Consider the following 24066-nt stretch of genomic DNA (forward strand, 5'->3'; position numbering starts at 1 on the left):
TGTCTTAAAATGTCTTAAAATGTCTGTTCAGTAGCAATCTAGTGGAGTACAATCTTAATTTAACTTTAAAGGGATTTATTCAGCAAAACTGAATTGGTTCCTGTTCGTTATTAAGTAGATGTGTGGGTATAAGTTTATTCAGTTTACTAGATGCAATGGCTTTGAAGGTCAATCTTGCACATTTAGACAGAAGAAGGGAAAATTTGCATGAATTTCTATTCTGTTCCTTATTCCTGGTATGTCATTCATTTTGGAGTTCAAAAACTGGTGCCATTTGTGATATTGAAGAATGACAAATATTAGCCTTTGTTTTGTGACTAACATTGTGTGAAATTGTCCAGCAAATTAGGCTTTTCTGGGGTTATGAAGGCATATGAGACATACAGTGCATTCAGAAAGTATTCAGACCCCTTCACTTTTTCCACATTTTGTTACGTTACAGCCTTATTTTAAAATGAATTAAATTCTTTTTTTTAATCATTAACCTACACACAATACCCCATAATAAAAAAGTGAAAACAGGTGTTTAGAAATGTTTGCAAAGTAATTAAAAATAAATAACCGAAATATCACATTTACATAAGACCCTTTGTTGTGGCGTCTTTGGCAGCGATTACAGCCTCAAATCTTCTTGGGTATGACACTACAAGCTTGGCACACCTGTATTTGGGTAATTTCTCCCATTCTTCTCTGCAGATCCTCTCATGCTCTGTCAGGTTGGATGGGGAGCGTCGATGCACAGCTATTTTCAGGTCCATCCAGAGATGTTCGATCGGGTTCAAGTCCGGGCTCTGGCTGGGCCACTCAAGGACATTCACAGACTGGTCACAAAGCCACTCCTGTGTTGTCTTGGCTGTGTGCTTAGGGTCGTTGTCCTGTTGGAAGGTGAACCTCCGCCCCAGTCTGAGGCCCAGAACGCTCTGGTGCAGGTTTTCATCAAGGATCTCTCTGTACTTTGCTCCGTTCATCTTTCCCTCGATCCTGACTAGTCTCCCAATTCTTACCGCTGAAAAACATCCCCACAGCATGATGCTGCCACCACCATGCTGCACCGTAGGTATGGAATTGGCCAGACGTGACACTTCGCATTCAGGCCGAAGAGTTCAATCTTGGTTTCACCAGGCCAGAGAATCTTGTTTCTCATGGTCTGAGAGTCCTTTAGGTGCCTTTTGGCAAACTCCAAGCGGGCTGTCATGTGCCTTTTACTGAGGAGTGGCTTCCGTCTGGCCACTCTATCATAAAGACCTGATTGGTGGAGCACTGCAGGTATAGTTGTCCTTCTGGAAGGTTCTCCCATCTTCACAGAGGAACTCTGGAGCTCTGTCGGAGTGACCATTGGGTTCTTGGTCACCTCCCTTACCAAGGCCCTTCTCCCCCGATTGCTCAGTTTGGCCAGGTGGCCAGCTCAAGGAAGAGTCCTGGCGGTTCCAAAGTTCTTCCATTTAAGAATGACGGAGGCCACTGTGCCGTAACGTAACAATATGTGGAAAAAGTGAAGGGGTCTGAATACTTTCTGAATGCACTGTATGTCTTTATTGGCTGAGGCTGATCATACTAGAATCACATTAGGTGATACCAAAGATAAACATTAAGTGCTGGAGTAACTCAATGGGTCAGGCAGCATCTCAGGAGAGAAGGAATGGGTGACGTTTCGGGTCGAGACCCGCTGAGTTACTCCAGCATTTTGTGATACCTTCACTCTTATTTTTCAGTGAAATCACCATTAGCTTCAGTTAAAGACAATTTTGACTAAATAAATAAATATGTCAATGTTTTGTTGTTTTGGGAAATTAAATGTATGATTATATTGAGTTTCAATTGTAAGTTGGAATGTCAAGTCAGCAAGCATCAAATCCAATTCTTTAAAGTGGAAACTCTATTTGAATATCAAAACAAGTTCGACAGGCACTGTTGTTATCTTGATCTCTGTGACATTTGTGAAATTGCTTGGAGTCGGTGTGGGATCTCAGTCCCCTACAGCATAGCTTTTAATTAGAGATAAAAGTTTATTAATTAACTGACTCAGTGGGAATCTTGCACCACCTCTCTGGTTTATGATTCCCACCGTGCTTTCAACATGTAAATAGCCCAAAAGCTATGTTGTTTAAAATCATTTAGTGGCTCTTTATTAGCAGTGGCCTCTATCTGAGGCAACAATGTTGTGCTAAATCCAACTCAGAATTGAAGAAATGATTTGTGCGTCCTCCATTAAACACTCAGCTTGCTCTCATTTTCCTTTGCCCAGGATTACTATAACTGCATGGAATGGGGAACTAGGAGTCATGAATGGGTTTAAACCTTTTTTTCCCCTTGAGTTCATATGTGCTGTAAGAAGATCTGAGTTTAACTTGATGACTTTTAATTTACAAGCTAATCCACTTGATATTTACATTGTATGTTTTTAATTTTAAAATGTTCTGGAAAAAGAAATGGAATGGAATGGAATATGTTTTATGTTCTGTCAAATTATTTCCCACCTATTCTGATTTTCTTTAGTTATTGAAACTGAGCTGCAATTTAATAAGAAGATGAATTTGCTGTACATTTGAAATATAGAGGTTAAATGGATGATGGTCTGTCCTCTAGAGTACATTGCAAGAGTACCACAGGGCCCATTACCTTCTCCCAGTGGACCGTTTAACCAAAAACGAATCAGGAGCTGGTGAAAAATGCCAGTGAGGATTGATTCACCAACTTTGTTTGTTGCCTAACAAAATGAACCATAAATAGACACAAAGAAATCTGAAGAATGGTCTCAACCCAAAACGTCACCCATCCCTTCTTGCCAGAGATGCTACCTGTCCCGCTGAGTTACTCCAGCTTTTGGTGTCTATCTTCGGTTTAAAGCAGCATCTGCAGTCCCTTCTTAAACATGTGCCATAAGTTGGGCAGCACGGTCGCGCAGTGGTAGAGTTGCTGCCTTACAGCATCAGAGACTCGGGTTCGATCCTGACTACCGGTGCTGTTTATATGGAGTTTGTCCATTCTCCCTGTGACCACGTGACTTTTCCCTGGGTGTTCCGGTTTCCTCCTACACTCTAAAGACGTAATGGTTTATAGGTTAATTGGCTCTGGTACAACTGTAAATTGTCCCTAGGGTGTAGAGTAGTGCTAGTGTATGGGGATTACTGGTCTGTGCAGACTCAGTGGGTCTGTTTTAGTGCTGAATCTCTAAAGTCTAAAGTCTAAGGTCTAACTTAAAGCCTAAAGTTGTTTGTTAAGATTGGTAATTTCACATAAGAAATGAAGCAGACTATATCCCAAACCATACCATCGTGTACTTTGTGTAGGTTGCATTACGTACTTTAGCTTGCACTGTTATGGTCCGGTTATTATTGTTTATTATTGTTTATTAATGTCCGGTATTATTGTTTATTGTACATTTACTTGTTTTGCTGTTGCATTAATGTGCCTGAAAAGCTGCTGCAAGTAAGAATTTCTTTGTTTCATAACAATGACTGATTATTATTTTGATAAATATCTGAAGATTATGTTCATGTCTCTGGGATTTAAAGCTGTTTTGGACTGATTCGTAATAAGCAAATATAATTTTCTCGTTACCAAAATTGGAGTTGTTCAATCAAAATGATTTCGGCACATATTCCAATGGTTGGCTAATTTACTATCAATATCAATTTAAAATGGGGGAACTGGGACTCAAACTGATGTTAATCTTGGGATATTAATTCCAGAAAAGTATCTCACATTTCCTGCCTAAGTGACCTCAACAGCTGGACATAAAATTATGTGGTTAATTGTCTTTAATGGAAGAATGGAAGAACTAATCTCCAACTGACCATCATAAGCCAGTGCAGTAGCATGAATTTAGGTGGCACTGCTGTACCCAGAGTAAGGTAAAACAAGATTAGATTTGCAGTCCTGATTTGGTCTGCTCCACAGTGAGTTGTATGGTTGTATGGTGCGTTGTTCATCAAACACCTATCTACAAAATCCCATTTTATTCTTCACATATAATAACCAATTGGTTATGGTTGACTATTTTTATTTCTCTAAACTGTGCGGAAGAGAAATCTAGCACGTTAATATAATCATCACAGATCTCATTTTTGGCAGAGGGTTTCACCTTGTTTCGGTTCATCTGCTGTTATAGTGAGAAATGACGGTGGTTGAATTAATAGCCCATTTTAGCCCACAGCTCACAACTCTACTTACTCAGTTGTTTCCTTGATGATTGTGATTTTTTACCCGAGTTCCTCTATTCATCCAATTCTCAATTAAAAACTATTTCTGGGTGTTCTCTATATTCTCTATCATGAAGATTAATGCATTAGACTTTCCCGTTTCATCCATCTTCCCTTTATTTTAGACTTTACTTTAGACTTTACAGATACAGCGTGAAACAAGCCCTTCGGCCCACTGAGTCTGCTCTGACCAGCAATCACCCCAACACTAGCACTATCCTACAAATTAGGAACAATTTATCAATTTTACCAAAGCCAATTAACATGCAAACCTGTACATCTTTGGAGTGTGGGGGGAAACCAGAGCACCTGGAGGAAACCCATGCAGTAACAGCAAGAACGTACAGTATAAACTCTGTACAGACAGCACCCATGGTCATGATCGAACCCTGGTCTCTGCAAATTTACCACTGCCTCCATTTTTAATAATAATTACCACACGGTCGCCGGGGTGTCGCCTGTATGGTCGCGAGTAGTCTCCAAAGAGTCCTAGCATTTTTCTGGTCGCCGCTGGATTTTGAAATGTTAAAACATTTTCAGCGACTGTTGGTTTGACGCCAATGATCATAGCTTAGCGTCTCCTGATGTAGTCGCTGTCATAGGTTGTCGCCAGGTGACATAGGTTGTCGCCGGTGCTGACTTCGTTGAATTCCATTGGCGACTACCTACGTCAACCGGTGATAGATACCGGCATCAGAACCAGAAGCCAAAATGATGTGAATTGTCTTCAGTTGTCGCCGACACGGTCGTAGCTTGTCATAGCTTGTCGCAAGTAGACGTAGGTTGACTTCTCCACCATCTTCTAAAGTAGTGCATTCCATATTGCTATCCCCACCTGAATAATTGTTTTATTCCTTAGATCCTCAACTTATTTGGAGTATTTGAAGTATTGTGTGCAGCTCTCTTCACCCAATTACAGGAAGGATGTGGAGGGTGCTGAAAAGGAGTAGCGGAATGCTGTTTAGATTAGAGGGTATTAGCTATAAAGAGAGGTTAGACAAATTTGGCTTGTTTTTGCTGGAGTATTAAAGGCTGGGGGAAAACAGATAAAATTATACAAAATTCTGAGAGACAAGGATTGGGTGGACAGCCAGAACCTTTCTCCAAGGATGTAAATGTTAAAGACTAGAGGGTGTAGCTTTTAAGTGGGAGGGGGCAAGGTTTAAAGGAGATGTACAATTTAAAGAAGGGTCCCGACCCAAAACATCACCCATCCTTTTTCTCCAGAGATGCTGCCTGATCCGCTCAGTTACTCCTGCACTTTGCATCTGTCTTAGATGTACAGGGCCAGTTTATTTTACACAGAGAGTAGTGTGTGCTTGGAACACACTGCCAGGGGAGGCAGATTGGTGGGTAATTGTGACTTTACAACTGCATTGTTTCATATTGGAGACTTCAGCTTGGAGGTCATTAACGCAGCAGAACTTCAATAACATGCTACTAATGAGAATTTATTTTTGAGAACAGCACATGGAAAGACTTCCAGGTGCAACTTGTTCAGAATAGTAGGAACGTAAGAAATACGCAAGAAAATTACTACTTGGCCTTTCAGTCGCCAATTAGATACTGCGGCAATCATCCATTACGCAGAGAACAAAATTGTCAAAGTCAAGGAGAAATCTGAGATGTTTCTTTTTATGTTTGTCTAGCATTTAAACTGTCTCTGAAAAACAATGACCACTGGTTACTGGAAGGAAAAGTAAAAAGCAAAATGATTCGGGGTTTCATTAAATAATAAAAGGAATGCTTCGTGAATAAAGCTGTTAAAGGCCGAACTAAACAATGGATCTTATTATTCACAAAATGCTGGAGTAACTCAGCAGGTCAGGCAGCATCTCGGGAGAGAAGGAATGGGTGACATTTCGGGTCGAGACCCTTCTCTTATTGCAAGGATAGAATATAATTGACAAGATGTGATGTAAAATCTCTGTAAAACCTTCATTAACTCATAGCTCCTCGTAGTGAGAAGACGTGACCTCCAAGCTGTGGGAAAGATGTTGACATAATCAGGTGTACAGTGCAGATGTGTAGGAAGGAACTGCAGATGCTGGTTTAAACCAAAGATAGACACAAAAAGCTGGAGTAAATCAGCCGGACAGGTAGCATCTCTGGAGAGAAGGAATGGGTCGCGTTTTGGGTCGAGACCCTTCTTCAGACTTCAGGCAGGTCTGAAGAAGGGTCTCGACCTGAAACGTCACCCATTCCTTCTCTCCAGGTATGCTGCATGTCTGGCTGAGTTACTCCAGCTTTTTGTGCCTATCTACAATGTAGATGTACCAGGATCTGGTCCACTATATGATATGAAGGTAAAAGGTCTTCAAAAATTGCAGCTGTTTTTACCAGGTTGGCAGTTAATTGTGACCTCATCACTGCTTCATGCCTGTCTTGAGTGATTTATATTGTACACATATCAACATTACTAAAATATGGAATAATGAATGTAAAACCTCAGAAACCCATGGAAAATCACAAAATACTGGAGTAACTCAGTGGGTCAGGCAGCATCCCTGGAGAACATAGATGATGATTCGGGTTGGGACCCTTCTTCTGATCCAGATTTGAAGAAGAGTCCCTGCTGTAAATGTCATCTATCCATGTTCTCCAGAGATGCTGCCTGACCCGCTGAAGGGCCTGTCCCACATTAGGCGATTTTAAGGCGACTGCCAGCGACTGTCAAAGTCGTAGCAGATCGCCGAACTTTTCTTTTACCCAACGACAACGACAATGCCGAGTCAGGTCAAGATTACACCGTCTTCGGAAAAATCGCGAAATTCCCACGCTGTCAATGCTTCTCCGGCATCCTAATTTTCGCTGAAATCACTGACAAGTCAGTAAGTACTTGAGAGTTTTGAACTATAACATCTTGTATGGGTTACTTAAAAACCAAGCATCACTGTAACAAGGCATAAACTGGATTTACTTCCAGTTTACTAATAGCTGTATTAAAAACATTAATTTTAAAAGTGGTTAAGTATTTTCTTGTGAAAAGTGTGTGGGCATTCTTTGAAAATGTAAGGCAGATGCATATCTGATTTCTGGGTTGCATATCTGGGTTTGGATCCCACTTTAAATGCAATGGTTGATGGCCATAAACATCGCGAAAATTCCCACGCTGTCAATGCTTCTCCGGCATCCTAATTTCCACTGAAATCACTGACAAGTCGGTAAGTACTTGACAGTTTTGAAATAAAACATCTTGCCTGGGTAACTTGAAAACCAAGCTTCACTGTAACAAGGAAAAAAAATGGATTTACTTCCAGTTTACTAATAGCTGTATTAAAAAAATAATTTAAAATGTGGTTAAGTGGATTTTTGTGAAAAGTGTGTGGGCATTCTTTGAAAATGTAAGGGAGATGTATATCTGGTTTCTGGGTTGCATATCTGGGTTTGGAGCCCACTTTAAATGTAATGGCTGATGGCCATAAACATCACAAAAATTCCCACGCTTACCTGACCGTCAAACAGTCACTTCCAATCTACCTGTCAAATGTCCTGACGGTAAATAAATTTTATGGTATTTTGAAGTGACTTTACTTATTTTAATATTATGTGCTTCTAAATGCAACTAAGAGAACCTAGCAAACCTGGGGACAGCATGCGACACGTGCCTGCAATAAGCAACGACACCTGGCGACAAGCCAGCTGTCGCCGAGAAATTTCAAACCGGATGATTTCTTAGCAACGCGCTGAGATCCACTACGATTCTTGGAAGACTCCTCATGATCATGCCCGTGACACCCGGCGAACTGTCGGCGACAGCCTAGTCGCCGGCAATCGCCTTAAAATCGCCTAAAGTGGGACATGCCCTTGCGTTGCTTCAGCATTTTGTGTCTTTGCTTGGTAAACCAGCATCTGCACTTCATTGCTATTACTTCGGACACTCGCTATTGGATGTACTATTCAATAGGATTATTGAATGTAGATTTGGCCTCCACGTAAGGGAAGTTGATACAATAGAGGCTGCAGTATGTATGTGCCTGCATCTTCAAGAGCAATTCATTAACTGTAAAACACTGTGGTTATGAATAATATTATTTTTTAAAGTGGACTTAATTGGTTAATCTACAACTGTAACCTTTGAACTTGCAAATTCGACCAAAGGAAAAAATCTTCAAGTTACTAATTTTAATCTGATGAAAATATGTGTGCGTATTTACAGATCAGGATGATCTTTTGCTGAGAAACCCTCTTCTTTTGCAATTGACCTCATAAAATTCTCATTAAACCAATCCACTGAAAGCAGTCTTTTCAGAGATGCTGCCTGACCCGCTGAGTTACTCCAGCACTTTGTGTCGGTCTACAAGTGGTAGATCCTGATAATAATTTACATGAGAACCCGGTTGCCTTTTTAATCTATTCCTTGAATTACAGTTTATTTGTTACCACTCCAGTTCCGTAGAGAAAGACATGGATGCAAGGGAACTCAGAGAAGTTACTAGTGAAGCTAGTATCTTCGGTATAAACCAGCATTGGCAGTTCCTTTATACACACTGAAAGTATTCAGTAAATTAGCTCATTATTGGCCGAAGAGACAGTGATGGAAAGGGGAAGTGAAAAACCATTGGGTGGGCTAGCAACATCAATGGCCAGAAGGACTCCCTATGTATTGGAATTGATTTCTTATTGACATACGTACCAAGGTACAGTGAAAAATGTTGTTTTGCATGCTATCCACGTAAAAAAAAAACATCCATTACAATCAAAACCAGACAAGAGTACAAGAGTAGTGCAAAGAGAAGGTAAATGGAGTGTCTAATGTAGTGTTACAGCTACTGAGAAAGTGCAGATAAAAAAAGTGCAAGGGATACCATATGCAATGAGGTAAATTGAGGGGGGTGGTGGGGGGGTCTCAGGAATACAACCTTAGCATGTCAGAGGACTATTCAAGAGATTGATAACAGCAGGATAGAAGCTGTCTTTGAATCTGGTGGGAGCCAGATTTAAGGACATTACCATGAATCTAACAATGAATGGAACTTTTCTTGCCTGACATGAATGCAATGGGCTGAAAGGTCCTCTTTCATTGAAATGCATTTGTATAATTCCATGAACTATCATGCCTAAAATTTTACTCAAACAGTGTATCACCATTGTCTGCAGGTGATGAACTATATACAATTTGCCCCTCAGGGGTCACTAAATTAGATCCTTTTTCTCTCACGGCTGACTGCAATGAGTCCATTACTGGTGCTACGGTAATGGTCTGCCCAGGGCACCACAGCGGCGGAACCTATCAACCCTTACTTATTTCCACAATTCATGATTCAAAATTAATAATAAGTTTTCACTCATTGTTTGGTAATGACGTATAACTCCTTCAGATTTTAATATATTTGACAGGGCTACCTGCCATGCCTTAGGTCATGAAAAACATTGTTTTAACGACCACTTTTAAACGCTGTGCCAAAGGGGTTGTGCACACAGAAAGTAGGTTTGTCCGCATTGTCACTGTCCTTAGCACTGCAGTGCGTTTGAGTGAAGGGGATTTTCTGCAAATGGTTCCAGGGTGATGCCATTGCCATTAGATTGATGAGTAAGAAAATTGCAAGGCTTCTAAGCCTTAAAGGTATGCTGCTGGAAATGTTACTTATACTTACTATCTGAGAGGTTTTTAACAATTATTCTTTGAACTGGTGGTTTCTTTTAAAATGTTGGCAGCTTTTGACCACAGTTCACACTCAGACTGTCTTCTGCTGCCTCTTCCCTAGATTTGAATGAACTTCAATGCTCTTGAAAGAACTGACAATTATTTTATGAAGCAGGATAGCATAATAAGCTAGAGGAGGCAGGAAATATTCTTCAAAGGTTTGTGCATAGCCTGAGTGAATGGGTAAAAAGGTGGCAGATTATTAGTAAATAGGGACAATTATGTTTTTCACTTAGATGGGAAGAATAGTAAAACTTTTATTTTAAATGGCAACAAAGCTCAAGCTCATGAATTGAAAATTAAAAATGTAGATGGTGGAAATCTGAAATGACAGGAAGTGTTGAAAAATCTCAGAAGTCAGGCAACTTCTATAGTGAGAGAAAGAGTCCAACTGATCAAGATTCTGCTTTTAGAACATTTGTGAGGTTGATTCACTCATATTTGGAAGAGAATGAGATGGAGTCAGCATGGCTTTGTCCATGGCAGGTCGTGTCCTATAAATTTTATATATATTGTATATATATATATTGGAAAGAACTGCAGATGCTGGTTTAAATTGAAGGCAGACACAAAATGCTGGAGTGACTCAGCGGGACAGGCAGCATCTCTGGAGAGAAGGACTGGGTGACGTTTCGAGTCGAGATCCTTCTTCAGACCTGTCTGAAGTCTGAAGAAGGGTCTCGACCTGAAACGTCATGCATTCCTTCTCTCCAGAGATGCTGCCTGTTCCGCTGAGTTACTCCAGTATTTTGTGTGTGTATATAAGTCCAAGCAGGTATGAGGAGTTGCTCTTTGGGAGATTGAATGCCAAGGGAGATTTTAAACAGCTAATGGCAAAACCCTTGGCAGCATTGATGTGCAGATGGATCTTGCGATCCAAGTCCATAGATCCCTGAAAGTAGCAACACAAGTAGATAGAATGGTAAAGAACATATATGGTATGCTTTCCTACGTCGTTCGAGACATTGAGTATAAAAGCCAACATGTCATGTGACTGCCAAATAAAAGTTTGGTTAGCTCATATTTGGCCTATTGTGTGCTATTCTGGTTGCCTCAATACTTCAAGGATGTGGAGGTTTTGGAGACAGTGCAGAAGAGGTTTACCAGATGCTGCTTGGATTGGAAGGTATTAGCTATAAGGAGGAATTGCACAAATGTTGACAATTTTTAGAGCATCAGGGGTTGGGGGGAAACCTGAAAGAGGCATAAAATGACAAGAGGTGTACATAGGGTAGACAGTCAGAACCTTTTTCCCAGGATGAAAACATTAATGACTAGACAGCATAGCTTTAAGATCAGAGGGGAAATGTTTAAAGGAGATGTGCAGAGCAATGTCTTTATACAGAGGGTGGTGGATGCCAGGAACTCACTGCCAGCAGTGTTGATGGAAGCAGATACGACAGTGGCATTTAGAGGCTTTTAGAAAGGCTCATGCAGAGAATGATGGTATAGTGATCAAATGCTGTTGGAAGAGATTAATTTTAGTTGGCATTATTTTGGCATTAATTTGGCACAGATATTGTCGGCCAAAGGGTTCGTTCCTGTGCTGTACTCTTCTATGTTCTAAAAGCTGTGGCCACATACCCTTATTAAAAAACCTACCTACCCACACCTCCTGTCATCTCCAGACACAAACCTGCCCCAGCTTTCTGCCATCCTTTGCTACTTTTTTGAATGCGACTTGAAAGTCCCCCTGAAGTCTTTCTTTCAGTGTCCATGCATTTAGGAGGCTTTTAAATAGGCTCATAGATATGCAATGGAGGAATATGGATCACATGCAGGCAGAGTAGATTAATTAGAGTAGATTAACATATTCGGTACAGACACTGTACTGTTCCATATTTTATGTTATCGAACATTGGATAGAGTTGCCTCTTATCCACTAAGTTAACGATGAACTTGAACAGGTCCACAGTGCATGGTGCACCAGGGCTACACGGTGGCACAGCGGTATAGTTGCTGCCTTACAGTGCCAGACACACGGGGTTGATCCTGACTATGGATGCTTGTCTCTACGGAGTTTGTACGTTCTCCCCGTGACCTACGTGTGTTTCCTCTGGGATCTCCGGTTTCCTCCCACACTCCAAAAACATACAGGTTTGTAGATTAATTGGCTTGGTATAAATGTAAAATTGTCCCTAGTGTTTGCAGGATAGTGTATGAGAATTGCTCGTCGACATGGACTCGGTGGGCCTAAGGCCCTGTTTCTGCGTTGTATCTCTAAACTAAAACTAAAAGGTGGTTTGAATGATCAGATAGATAATATGTTAGTGATGATCTTTGCTCAAACTGAAGTTGTCACACTTGTTTTTGATTCCTAGTAAAGATTGTAAGCTGCTTTATCTTTCTGGTGACTTTTTGCAACATCTTTCATGTAGCCTGTCTTGGCCAATTTATACGTAACACCCACAATTTTGACAAATTTGAACTGTCTACTCCAATGCTTCTTGAACGCTAACTGCTATTTCCAGCCATACAGCTGTGTTGTGGGTGCCTCTTAAAATGAGGGATAGCAAAAATACAAAATCAACCAATGCTGTTCACAGCATTGATGATTCCCAAGCCTGATCTAACCAAGGCCATCTGCAGATCGAGGAGTACATAAGGACATTTTATTGCAAACAGGTTCATCAAGAAAGTGACAGAATCAGTTCAATATATCGCCCTGTCTTACTTTTTTGCTATCACAATCATTAATGTCTCATCTCCACAGCAAGACCGTGAACAAAAAATCTCCAACTTGTGTAGTCCCTTCCTAGCTACTGCGACATTGTAAGTTTTTCTGTTCATTTGTAAAGAGGTCTAGTTTTATTTACTCAGAAAACAAGATCAAGCACCACTTGAGATAAGGGACACACTCTTATTTAATTGAAATGTAAATCCAGCCCCCACTCACCACCACCTACTGATCAATTAGCTTCTTAAATTATTGCACTGGCTTTGGAATTAGAATTAGAAGGTTAAGGCTCCAAGAAGTCCCCAATTTGGCCATTATCTAAGAAGGGATTTGATGCAGCTACCATCACTTATGTGCTATATTTTGAATTATGGAGCCCAGGATGTAACTTACTCCACATAAATTAGATCCTTGATCAGTTGGGACATTGCGGTCATTTCTGCGGTTGAAAGACTGGAGCGACTAGGCTTGTATACACTGGAATTTAGAAGGATGAGAGGGGATCTTATCAAAACGTATAAGATTATTAAGTTGTTGGACACATTAGAGGCAGGAAACGTGTTCCCAATGTTGGGGGAGTCCAGAACCAGGGGCCACAATTTAAGAATAAGGGGTAGGCCATTTAGAATGGAGATGAGGAAAAACATTTTCACTCAGAGAGTTGTAGATCTGTGGAATTCTCTGCCTCAGAAGGCAGTGGAGGCCAATTCTCTGAATGCATTCAAGAGAGAGCTAGATAGAGCTCAAGGATTGCGGAGTCAGGGGGTATGGGGAGAAGGCAGGAACGGGGTACTGATTGAGAATGATCAGCCATGATCACATTGAATGGTGGTGCTGGCTCGAAGGGCCGAATGACCTACTCCTGCACCTATTGTCTATTGTCTATTGTCTATTTCAGTTTTATAAGCTTAGGGTTACCCTAGAGGCATAGCAATAGACTGCAGTGCAGAATTGCAGACTCTGAAAGTATAAAAAAGGCCAAGTGTTTATTTGCAGCTTCTTTAGGTCAGTGCTATTATTTGATGGTCTGGGTGACCTGCATTTTCTCCACTGATGAATTAGCCTTTAAGTAGACTTGGCACCTCTGCTCACAAATGTTGCCCAAGGTATAGAAAGCTTCAACAAGAAAATACCTATTTTCACTAACTGGAGCAAAAAATAACAATCTGCTTGAGGGACTCAGCTGTCAGGCAGCAACAGTGGAGGGAAATGGACAGACAATGTTTAAGGTCAGGGCCCTTCTTCAAATCGAACCCAAAGCATTGTCTGCCTATTTCATCCACCAGTGCCGCTTTACCTGCGGAGTTGCTCTCGCAGTTTGATTCTGGCTCAGGATTCCAGCATCTACAGTCTCTTGTGTCTCCATTTCCAGTTTCTCCTTTGCGTCTATCACAAAGATCCTATCTTGTTGTTCGGGAGATTCTTATCCACCAAGAGGATGTAAATGAAGAACAGGAAAGAAATTTGATGAAGTGTGTTGTAGGGTAAACAGTAATGAGGGCTAATTATTAGTAAATAGGGATGTGGATTGTCAGTCTTAATAAATCGCCCATTACTTTGAACACCAACTCCGTGTGGTCTTTCCATTTTGCTCCTACAAAATATGTACAGGACCCCTTCCTCAGCACCACTTCATTTCAGACAAAGGCAGAATTTATTTAACATTCCAGCTCAACCTTGGATTTTTAGGACACTTTAGAAGATAGTGATTCAGCAATATGATTCAGAAAATCATATTGCTCATCTTATTCACAACTTCGATAGGACAACATTATGACACAGATAGTAGAGCTGTTGCTTCATAGCTGTAGTAACCCAGGTGCAATCCTGACTTCCTGGGCTATTTGTGTGGAATTTATATATTCTCCCAGTGACCATATGGATACTCCAGTACCTTCCCACATCACAAAGTTGCATGGCTTAGTAGGTTGATCGCCCACTGCAATTTGCCTCCAACCTGTACATGAGTGGTAGTTCCTGGAGGAAGTCAATGAAAATGTGTGGAGAATAAACTGGACTATTGTAGATGGGTGTTTGATGGTTGTATTGGTCTTGTTGGGCCAAATGGGCTGTTTCTGTGCTCAATGACCGTGAAGACAGACCAGGCAAGGATGGAAGCTTCCTTTCCTTAAGGATGGTGATGGTGATGTGGAAACATATGAATGAAGTAAAGCCTCGCAATTATGGACCTCCATATGATGCATTTTGGTTATAGAGGACAGAGGCATCCGCTCCTGGTGATGGCTGGCTGTGGTGTGCAGCGCAGCGAAAAGGCAGCAGCAGGAAGTGAGAGAGCAGAAGAGTTAGATAGAGCTCTTAGGGCTAACGGAATCAAGGGCTATGGGGAAAAAGCAGGAACGGGGTATTGATTTTGGATGATCAGCCATGATCATATTGAATGGCGGTGCTGGTACAAAGGGCCGAATGGCCTACTCCTGCACCTCTTTCCTATGTGTCTGTGTTTCTATGTTTCTAAAACATTCTTCAAGAGCGTTGCATTGGGCATTGGTTTGCATATGCTGTTGCAAAGCGAGGTCCTGGGGTGTTGGATGCAACGTGTGCCATTGGTAACGGCGTGAGATTCTATTCCGCTGCCCCCCACCCCCCGCTTTTCCCAGGTTACCCAATGAGCCAGCGCCACATGACATGCTTTCGGTTGCGGGGGCCCTGTGAATTCCTAATATTTTAACCCCCTGTTTCTTCCCACCCGGCCTTGGGTTAAACATTAATATTTACCCCCACACCAGGTTATAGCGAACAATCTGCAATAATGGCCCCCCCCTCCCCACCCCCCCCCCCCCCTCCCCTGCCCCCCCCCCCTCCCCCCCCCCCCTGCATTACCCCCATGGCCACATATTGCGAGGTTGAGCCGGGGTCTGACCTCCATGGACGGTTGCGGGAGGCGTCCCCGAGGCACAAAGGTGGCCGGACGAGAATAGGAACGTCAGTATGCTGAACGATTCAGGGACTCACTTGGATCAGGCGCTGCTCCATAAGTCATAGCGTGCATACTGGACTTTGGAAATGGCGCCAAATCTGGCGGCTCGAAAAGATTTTCAGTATTTTGCACATGTGACAATAAAACACGATTAAATTCTGTATTCTCATTAGTTACAGGTTCAGCACAAAGCATTCAATGGAATATATTTTACTTCATCAGTGAATTCTGAGTAGGAAAAACAAAATTCAAGTACATCTTCATGATTCTGCTTGAAATAAGCCAATGTGCCAATAACCGTTATGAAGTAAATGCATCTGTTCTTAAATATCTGCATGCATTATTTATCATCATCATTATACTATCCTGAAGCAAGTCTAGATTTCAGCCAACACTCTCATTTTATCATTCAACATGGATTGAAAAGATGATTAAATGAATCATTTAGTACATTTAACAATTAACATTTCGTGAGGGAAGATGTTTTTCACATGGGCTCGTGACTGTATCTTGGATTAAGTAATTGTGAACCACTTCAGAGGGGAAAAATAGGCATCATGAAGCTGTAATGAGCAACACTGACCGCAAATATATAACTCCCAAACATTAACTGTGATCAAGGCAAATTCACATCTCTGCTGATTTAATGAACAAATCAATAGATTTGGCAAAAGTAAACAGGAGGTTGCCTCGTCTTCTTTATAATGTTGGATGGAAATAAGACGAGGGCACATGTCTCTGTTTTTGCCTGTTACATGAGATGGGCTGACGAGACAGTTCCACAAATGAATGGAAATTGGCCAAAGAATGGCTGATAATATAAAGGTTTGATCAGTATTTCTTGTCCCACATACCAATACAATTTGGCTCAAAGAACAGTAAGCATCCTAACAGCAGCATTACTGTGAATCGTAGAAGAATACAGGACAAATGGAGACTATACAGCCCATCACATCAGTGAGAGCTTTAAGAGAGCTACCCAATTAGTCCCACTCCTTCTGCCATAATCCTGCAATCTACATTATTCAAGTATTACACAATTCTCCTTTGAAAGCTACTGTTGACTTTGTTTTTGCCAAACTTACACACAGCGTGTTACAAATACGATGATTTCCTGCATAAATAGAGGTCTCACCTTTGGTTTGTTTGCTAATTATTATAAACCAGTGTCCTTTTGGTGATCCTTCAATTCTCCACATTTAATTGGTTTCACCAACCATTAAAAATTGGGCTACAATATTATTTTGCCATGATGCATGCCAATTAGTATGGCAGTCAAAAAAAGTCACAAAGTGTTGGAGTAACTCAGGCAGCATCTCTGGAGTACGTGGATAGGTGACATTTTGGGTCGGGACCTATCTTCAGACTGCTTGTTCGGAGGGGAGGGGGGGTTGGAAGAGATGAGGGGCAGGACATGTCAAAAGGGGGGGGGGAGTGGGGGGAGTCAGCATGGGACATGCCAAGTAGGTCTACAGGGTGGATGGTGTGTGCACATACTAGGAATATGAACCGTAGATGGGATGATTGTCAGTCCCATTGTAGCGCTGATTTGATGGCGGAATTACAAGTTCATTGCTGCTGCTGTCTCAATGTTCTCGACTCTCCTGCATTCAGGGTTAGGCCATCCTCAATTTTCCACTGGGCTATTTAAATGTTCAGCACTGAGCAAAGGAGGATGTGGCACAGGGGAAGGAACAAGAGGAAATGGGAAAGAGACAAAAGAGAAGGATGATGGAGAGGAGAGGAGAGGAGAGGAGAGGAGAGGAGAGGAGAGGAGAGGAGAGGAGAGGAGAGGAGAGGAGAGGAGAGGAGAGGAGAGGAGAGGAGAGGAGAGGAGAGGAGAGGAGAGGAGAGGAGAGGAGAGGAGAGGAGAGGAGAGGAGAGGAGAGGAGAAGAGGGGGGAGGGAGAAAGAAAAGGAGGATGAGAATGACTGGTCAGAGTCCACTTTGAAACCAGCTGGTTATTTAAAGTTGGACAACTGCACGTAATAAAGATGATCCCAGATCCCCAATCTACTTCCCCTTCTGATCATCCCTGTCTCCCATCCTCAACTTTTGTGCTCCACGGGATATGAAGCTGCTCTGTTCTGACCCAGAAACAAGATGGTTACCAATTGATTCACAGCCGAGACCACAAATGTATCCCTCGACATTTCTATCGACCCTGCAGTTCCACCGGTAATCCCCAAAGTTACCCAACATCTTTGGCTTTCGGTTGGCCACTGGTCAGTAATCTTCAACTCACTGCCCTGCTGTGTTCCTGGGCTCCTTCATACTTAGCAAAGTCCTTGACAAGCACATCACCTGTTGCCTTCTGTTCAACACTACAGTTCGACTGACTTCCCACAATAAGGGTCAACGTGTCTGACTGTTAGCAGGAAAAATTGATGAAAACTTTTGAAGGACGCCCTGGAGATAATTTTTGCCGGCTCAACTGAAAAGCCAAGTTTTTCCATTTAACACGTCTCTCTCTTATTCTTTTCATGGACCAGAATAGATATCAGTACCAACTTCTACATAAAAACAATTATAAGCTACCTTCAATTCCTTCAGCCCTCAGCAATTGTGTATCTGTGTGTATACGTGTCCATGTGTGTCTTCATGGTCTTCATGAAGATGCCTATGCGTATGTTTACATGTGCATATCTGTGTCTGGGTGTACATATATATGCCTATGTATTTGTACACATACATGTATGGGTTAGTAAACAAGTGTGCACGCAAATGCATGTGCACATGTATGTGTGTGCATTTTTGTATGTGAATGTGTTTGTAAACATGTGTGGTGCCTGCAATTACATTTGTGTGTGTGTTTTTGCATGTGTGTGGTTTGTGTGTTGAGCAAGGCTGTATGCATGCTGTGTGCATGTGTCTGTGTGTGTGGATGTCATATGGTCATAAGTGATAGGAGCAGAATTACTCTTCCATCAATCATGGCAAATCCATCTCTCCCTCCTAACCCCATTCTCCTTCCTTCTCCCCATAACCTCTGACACCTGTACTAATCAAGAATCTATCTCTCTCTGCCTTAAAATTATCAATTGATTTTGCCTCCACTGCCTTCTCTGGCAAATAATTCCATAGATTCACCACCCACTGACTAAAGAAACTCCTCTTCATCTCCTTCCTTTAATTCTGACCTCTAGTCCTAGACTCTCCCACTAGTGGAAACATCCTCTCCACATCCCCTCTATCCAAGCCCTTCACTATTCAGTAAGATGTGTATGAATACTGATAAGTATATGGACTTGTAATGTTTTTAACTATGTTCTATCTTTTTAAAGTACCCTGTTAGCACCAAGCAAAATGCAAAATAGCTTGAAGATGTTGGGAATCTAATATAAAAACAGAACATATAGGAGATCTCAGCAGATCAGGCAGAATCTGTGGAGAGAGACAGTTAATCCACAACAGCAGCTGACCTCCTGAGTATCTCCAGCATTTTCTGCTTCTATTATCAGTGATCATTGTGAGCAATGGTTTAGATGCGAAATGTTAACTGGTTTTTGCTCTCCCACGAGATTTTGCTCTGTCTCCCGTGTTTTCTGATTTTGTTTCAGAGCAATTATGCCATTTGACTCTAATGTTTCAAAATTAATTTCCTCAATTAGATTAGCATGAGTGCATGGAGCACTAGTGATGAGAGCATATGGATCCTTGCATGTTAAGATTGTAGGAAAGAAAATAATGGACGTTAATGGCAGCAGCGGGAATCAAGTTTCATGTAGGCAGTTTTTTCTTACAGAATCGCTCAAGATTGAGCACAACTTATTTCAGCACCAGTTTTATGAAATCGATGTGTAAAGTCCTACATCAATTGTCCAAGAGGTGCTAAGCTTTGTGCCAGGTTTGAGGTCTGGATCTTCAAACAATTTTTTCCTAAGTCATCCAAGATCTGTGCTGGTGTATTGAATGCAGTGGTGAGCTTCATTACTGATATCTTCATTCACTGACAAGTGGCAATAGACAATAGACAATAGACAATAGGTGTAGGCCATTCGGCCCTTTGAGCCAGTACCGCCATTCAATGTGATCATGGCTGATCATTCTCAATCAGTACCCCGTTCCTGCCTTCTCCCCATACCTCCTGACTCCACTATCTTTAAGAGCTCTATCTAGCTCTCTCTTGAAAGCATCCAGAGAATTGGCCTCCACTGCCTTCTGAGGCAGAGAATTCCACAGATTTACAACTCTCACACTGAAAATGTTTTTCCTCATCTCTGTTCTAAATGACCTACCCTTTATTCTTAAACTGTGGCCCCTGGTTCTGGACTCCCCCAACATTGGGAACGTGTTTCCTGCCTCTAATGTGTCCAATCCCTTAATAATCTTATATGTTTCAATAAGATCCCTTCTCATCCTTCTAAATTCCAGCGAATACAAGCCTAGTCGCTCCAGTCTTTCAACATATGACAGTCCTGCCATTCCAGGAATTAACCTTGTAAACCTATGCTGCATGCCCTCAATAGCAAGAATGTCCTTCCTCAAATTTGGAGACCAAAACTGCACACAATACTCCAGGTGCGGTCTCACTAGGGCCCTGCACAACTGCAGAAGGACCTCTTTGCTCCGATACTCAACTCCTCTTGTCATAAAGGCCAACATGATCTACCTGATCTATTCCTCTCTTGATTTTATATATCTCTGAACGATCACCCCTCATCCTCCTGCGCTCCAAGGAATAGAGTCCCAGCGCCTACTCAACCTCCCCTTATAGCTCATACCCTCGATTCCTGGCAACATCCTCGTAAATCTTCTATCTTCCTATAGAAAGGATAAATAATCCATGTTTTCCAGGGTCTTGCCATGAATCTTTATTGTCAGGAGATGGGATTGTACAGGGGGGGCTGGTTGGCCGATGATATTTGTCATATGAATCTTGAAGACCCATCCTCTTGTGTGGTTCAGTGAAGCAATCAATAATGCCTTGGAGCTCAGCCTCCTAATGCAAGCAATTTGCTAAAGCAAGCATAGCTGGCATATTGCAGCTCAACTGTTGAAGTTAACCTGTCCTTTGTTGCTGAGAGCATTTACTGAAGGCTGAATAGTTTACTGTTAGCTCCAAATATTACACCCACCTCCCCAAGATGTTTGTTGGAGGTGAGGTAGAGCATTACATTGTGCAAGATTGGAGACTGCTTCAGCTCAGTGACACCTATCTTTGCTGGGATTACTTCTGTTGTAGACACTATTTGATAGCATCACAGGTAAGATGATGGTACAGTGCTTAGCAATCATAGAGATCCGAGTTTAAATTCCATCCTGGTAGCTGAGGAATTTGAGAAAATAGCAACCCAGTAAACAGCCTTTGTCAAAGCTGAGGGAAGTGGTGATGCAATATATATTTTAAAAAAATACAGGGCTGAGGAATGATTTTAAAAAAATCAAATGAGAAAGTTATTGAACTTACCTAGAAGTGAAACTGCACAAGATTCTTGAACAAAGCCATGAACTTTTTTAGAAGTGAAGACTACACAGGATTCTTGAAACCAACCAACACTAGGGACGATCAATGCTGAATTTAGATGGGGCAAAGTAAAGAACAGATGTAAGCTTAAAAATGCCTTCCATCTTCAAGGCTTCCTAAATAATGAAAATTATTGCCCGAGGAGATGCTCGATAATCAACATGGACTCAGCTACATCACTCCATGATTCGATCAGAACCTTACAGTCAAATATGTGCTTGTAAAGTTTAGTTTCTGCACTAATGTTGCAAATGTGATGACCAATTTTCACACAGCAAAATCTCATTGACAATAATTTAATAATGATCATTAAACAGAGCACTAGGCAGTTTTCCTATAGTCTTCTTCAAAACATGTAACATCCACCTCTTGTTTGCATCTAACACAAACGCTCCGAACATTTAGCATTCCCTTAGTACTACGGACACCTTGGAATTTGTGTTCTAATTGCTGGAATGGTAGAGTTCCACCTCAAAAGGTAAAATTGCTACTCGGTGAGGTTCATAGTGTTATTCAGCTGTACAGCATTGAAACAGGCCCTTCGGCTCAACTCATCCATGCTGACCACGTTGCTGAACCAAGCTCATCCCACCTGTCTGCGCCTGGCCCATATTCCTCCAAACATTTCCTATCTATGTACCTGTCCAAGTGCCTTTTAAATGTCATAATCTTACCTGCCTCAACCACTTCCTCTGGCAGCCTATTCCATGTATCCACCGACCTTCCTGGGAAAAGGTTATCCCTCGGGCCCTTTTTTAATCTTTCCGCTCTCACTTCTATTTCTGCCTGAAATTCCCAAGTGTTCACAGAGTAGAGGTGGAGAAATAATTAGAGAAAATAATTATTAAGGCCAAGATTTACGTGAATTTAGAAAAGCACAGTGATTAGCAAATAGTCAACATATCTTTGCTTGGGAAAAGTCCTTACTCAGAAATATGATTGCATTTTTGAGGAAGTAATGAAGAAGATTGGTCAAGGTAGGGCAGTGGATGCTGTCTACATGGACTTTGGCAAATCATTTAACAAGGTCCCTCATGATAGGCAAGGACGCCGAGACCGTGCTGACCAGCAATCCCCATACACTAGCACTATCATACACATTGGGGACAATTTACAATTTCTACTGTAGTCAATTAAACTACAAACCTGTACATCTTTGGAATGTGGTTGGAAACCAGATCACCTGGGAAAAGCCCACGTGGTCACGGAGAGAATGTACAAACTCCATACAAATAGCACCCATAGTTAGGACCGAACCTGGGTCTCTGCCAGTAACTCTACCTTTCCGCCACCATGGTCCTGAAGAATAAATCAAAGAGTTCCAGAGAGTTGATAAATTGGAGACAAATTTGGTAATTGGTTATAGAAGACAGGAGACGTTTTTATCTCTAACAGGAAGTCTGAGACCAGTGGTGTTCTGCAAGTATCAGTGCTGGGACCTATAATCTTTGTTTGTTGATTTGGCTGAAAATGTAGATGGTCTGATTGGTAAGTTTGCTGATGACACGTAAATTGGTGGAGATGTTGATAGTGAGGGATGTTGTTAAAAGATTTAGCAGGATTTAGCAGGATAGAGTTCAATTGAACATTTGGGCAGAGAGGGAAACAATGGATAGTAAATTCAGGTCAAATGTGAGGTTAAATGCTAGAGGAAACGATACAGTAATTGGTGGTACTCTCAGGAGCTTGATGCACAAAGGGATCTTGGGTGCAAGGACCCTGAAAGTGGCAACACAAGTCGATAGGGCGGCATGCTTGTTTTCATTGGGCACGGCACTGAGTATCCTCCAACATTTCCGCCACCTCCAACAGGGGCCCACTACTGGCCCCCACCTCCAACAGGGTCCCACTACTGACCCAACTACATATTCCCATCTCCTCCCCTTTCTGCTTTCCGCAGTGACTGTTCCCTCTGAAACTCCCTGGTCCACTCGTCCCTTCCCACCCAAACCACCCCTTCCCCAGGTACTTTCCCTTGCAACCGCAGGAGATGCAACACCTGTCCCTTTACCTCCCCCCCTTGACTCCACCCAAGGACCCAAACAGTCTTTCCAGGTGAGGCAGAGGTTCACCTGCGTCTCCTCCAACTTCATTTAGATGTTCTAGATGTCAACTTCTCTACATCAGAGAGATCAAGCGCAGGCTCGGCGATCGTTTCGCTGAACACCTCTGCTCAGTCCGACTTAACCAACCTGATCTCCCGGTGGCTCAGCACTTCAATCCCCCATCCCATTCCCAATCTGTACTTTCTGTCCTGGGCCTCCTCCATTGTCAGAGTGAGGCCCAGCGCAAATTGGAGGAACAGCACCTCATATTTCGCTTAGATAGTTTACACCCCAGTGGTATGAACATCGACTTCTCTAACTTCAGATAGTCCCTGCTTTCCCTCTCTATCCCCTCCCCCTTCCCAGTTCTCCCACCAGTCTTCCTGTCTCAGACTACATTCTATCTTTGTCCTGCCCTCTCCCCTGAGATCAGTCTGAAGAAGGATCTCGACAAGAAACATTACCCATTGCTTCTCTCCAGAGATGCTGTTCGACCCGCTGAGTTACTCTATCATTTTGTGTCTACCTTCGATTTAAACCAGCATCTGCAGTTATTTTTCCTGCACTGAGTATTAAAGTTGGGACGTCGTGCTATAACCATATAAAAACGTGGTTAGGCCACCTTTGGAATATTGTGTGCAGTTCTGGTCACCACAACTTTGGAAGGATGTGGAAACTTTGGGGAGACTACAGAAGAGGTTTACCAGGATATCACCTGGATTGTAGTGCATTAGGTATAAGGAGATGTTGGACAACTTGGTTTGTTTTCTTTAGTTTAGTTTAGTTTAGAGATACAGCACGGAAACAGGCCGTTTGGCTTAACGAGTCTGCGTTGATCAGCGATCCCCACATATTAACACCATCTCACGCATGCTAGGGACAATTTACAATTTTACCAAGCCAATTAGCCTACTTACCCATACGTCTTTGGAGTTGAGGCATGTATGTCTTTGGAATGTGGGAGAAAACCGAGGCACCCGGAGAAAAACCACTCAGGTATCCCACCCAACAATCTGGAGAGTTAGAGGCTGAGGGGTGACCTGATAGAAGCATTTACAATCATGAGAACTACAGATGGAGTTGTCAGTCT

This window comes from Rhinoraja longicauda, chromosome 4 (genome assembly GCF_053455715.1).
Source record: "Rhinoraja longicauda isolate Sanriku21f chromosome 4, sRhiLon1.1, whole genome shotgun sequence".
In the NCBI taxonomy this organism is placed as follows: domain Eukaryota; kingdom Metazoa; phylum Chordata; class Chondrichthyes; order Rajiformes; family Arhynchobatidae; genus Rhinoraja; species Rhinoraja longicauda.